The sequence below is a fragment of the Palaemon carinicauda genome, chromosome 22 (genome assembly GCF_036898095.1).
Source record: "Palaemon carinicauda isolate YSFRI2023 chromosome 22, ASM3689809v2, whole genome shotgun sequence".
NCBI lineage: Eukaryota > Metazoa > Arthropoda > Malacostraca > Decapoda > Palaemonidae > Palaemon > Palaemon carinicauda.
Window position 1 is genome coordinate 98,703,547 of NC_090746.1, and position 3,193 is coordinate 98,706,739.

The following is a 3,193-nucleotide window of genomic DNA, read 5'->3' on the forward strand; positions in this document are numbered from 1 at the left end:
GCGTAATTGTACTTCGATATATTTTCTTCACAGTCTAATGAATTTGTCCTTTGGTCATATCCACAATCTAATGCATTTGTCCTTTGGTCATATCCCACATGTCCAATAAGTTTCTTTGAAAATGTTTCAGTAGTTTTTCGTAATGCTATTCACAAATAAAAAAACAGGTCAGTCTCATTTTGCTCCTAACTCCACTGAGTACTTGTACTTTGATGTATTGTCTACAAAATCTAATGGGTTTGTCATACCCCACTAGTCCACCAAGTTTCGTTGAAAATGGTTCAGTAGTTTTATTGTAATTTTGTTAAAAAAAATAAACTAACAAAATATTTGCCATTTACTTAACATTACTAATATTTTCAAAGTACTGCTGCGTACATGTACTTTGAAGTACTTTATCCAAAATATTACAAATTCATCCTTAGATCTTACCCAACAGGACTACCAATTTTGGCCAAAAACGGCACCGTAGTTCTTGAGTATACTTGCTTCCAACAAACAAGAAAATAAATGAATGAGGATCCATACATCCTTTAATTAATCATAGCAAAGCATCTAATTTTGCAGTTTTCGAGGGTCCAAAAAATATCAAATATTGCAGTATATTGTAATTACTTCCTCGGCGCGTAAGTTACTGAAATTGAAATTGCCTTTGTATTCATATTCCGTTCGAATATCGAAGCCTAATTCATCATTATAATCAAATTTGTTTTTGAGTCGCCAAACAATAGTCCATATCAATGAACGACAAGAGCAGAGTTAATTGAGGCTATTGACGTAATAAGAGCTAATTAACCTGCAATTATTATTATTATTATTATTATTATTATTATTATTATTATTATTATTATTATTATTATCATTATCATTTATTATTATTAATATTATTATTATTATTATTATTATTATTATTATTATTATTATTATTATTATTATTATAATTATTATTATTATTAATATTATTATTATTATTATTTGCCTAGCTACAACCCTAGTTGGAAAAGCACCAACAGGGAAACCTGGAAATAAGAGAAATAATTAAAATGAAATATTTCAAGAACAGTAACGACATTAAAATAAATATTTCATATATATATATATATATATATATATATATATATATATATATGAAATATTTAAACTATTTAATTTATATTGAATGAATGAATATCTTATTACCAAATCAACGTTGATTATCGGTGTATGATATCATTGCAGTTTATTGATATTGTAATGATGAGAAATACAATAGGGTTATACACAAATTTGTTGTTGATGGTATATAACCTTCGTTGAAGTTTGTGTGCACTATATTGTCATGGAGAAACTTTCAGAGGTATTTGTGATGATAATAATAATAATAATAATAATAATAATAATAATAATAATAATAAATTTATATGCTATAAGTTACAACTTACAACTTACAACTTGCAACTTACAACTTACAACTTACAACTTACAACTTACAACTTATAATTCGTAATTTGTAATTTATAGTTATTATTATTATTATTATTATTATTATTATTATTATTATTATTATTATTATTATTACTATTATTATTATTATCATTATCATTATCATTATTATCATTATTATCATTGTTATTATTATCATTATTATCCATTATATGTCGTGATATATTATAAAACTATTTTGGATCAATTTGTTCCCTCTCTGACGCTTATCCAGTGAGGATAGCATAAGAAAAAAAATCACCAGTATCTGATAGGTTTGGGTGCACTGAAATGAAGCGGGCAAAGCCCCTAGACTTTAGTTCAGGCCTCCCTTCTGGCCAGTCATCGCCTGAGTGTTCTTGTCCCGTCTCAAGATTGTAAAACATTCAAAATCTATTGAAGACTTGTGTACAATCTCTATATAAGGGCTTCCAAGGAATTATTATTATTATTATTATTATTATTATTATTATTATTATTATTATTATTATTATTATTATTATTATTATTTTTTATTATTAATTATTATTATTATTATTATTATTATTATTATTATTATTATAAAGGAAATACTCCAGAAGTATCGATATTCTATAAACGAATGTCACCTTCTGAGATATCCAATTTTCCAACAAACACACTCTCTCTCTCTCTCTCTCTCTACTCTCCTCTCTCTCTCTCTCTCTCTCCTCTCTCTCTCTCTCTCCTCTCCTAATGAAATTCCTTAAAAGGAGACTATTGAGACCTTACCGAGTAACGAAAGAGGAAAGTTTGAAACCTTCCATGAGAAAAAGGAACGCTGAATTCAATGTTAAAACAACACCATACTGTTATTACGCTCTCTCTCTCTCCCTCTCTCTCTCTCTCTCTCTCTCTCTCTCCTCTCTCTCTCTCTCTCTCTCTCCTCTCTCTCTCTCTCTCTCTCTCTCTTCTGGGAGCCCTTTCGACTGTGCAATCTAGTAAATTCATGCTTAATCTCCTGTGATAATATTGTCTCCAGGAAATAAACATGTTTTTCTTAACATACGTGGATAACATGTTTGGGTATTTTAGACAGCTGTGAAATTCTGCTTTCTTAGTCAGAGAGAGAGAGAGAGAGAGAGAGAGAGAGAGAGAGTGAGAGAGAGAGAGAGAGAGAGAGAGAGAGAGAGAGAGAGAGAGAGAGAGAGGGGGGGGGGAAGCTCTAAATTGAGAAGTCAGGGCCCATCAAATTGTGTCAGCTTATGAAAACAAAGAATGTTGTTCTTTCCCTATCTTGTGTAACTTACTAGACAAATCTCTTACATTTATTTTTTCTCTCTCTCTCTCTCTCTCTCTCTCCTCTCTCTCTCTCCCTCTCTCTCTCTCTCTCTCTCTCTCTCTCTCAAGTCTAGGTGAAGAGTGACGTAATAAGACAGACCTTAATTTATATGAACCTGATTACATCATATCAGATAATGAATTAGTCTAAAACTAGGGTTCTGAAATTCAACAAATTCCTAGTTATTCGATGCGTGAGATAATTTGAAATAATCATACACTCGCACTGTCCTGTATTGATTATTATACATGTTTTTGAAGAGAGAGAGAGATTAGTTCACCAAACGTTTAGCTGGGTTCCACGAGACTTTTAAGTCTCTGTGACAACAATGTCCAAACTTTCGGTCGATTACGCCAAAATGGACATTTTGCTTGACCGTGACCTTGACCTTTGACCTTGACCTTTTTAAATTTGATCATGTTTAACTTTTTA

At 30.4% G+C, this 3,193-nt stretch overlaps 1 long non-coding RNA gene across 1 annotated transcript in view; it reads left to right on the plus strand.

Annotated features, from left to right (window-relative positions):
- LOC137616198 (uncharacterized) overlaps positions 1-3,193 on the plus strand; it is a 296,226-nt gene that overhangs the window by 132,050 nt on the left and 160,983 nt on the right. The window lies entirely within an intron of this gene.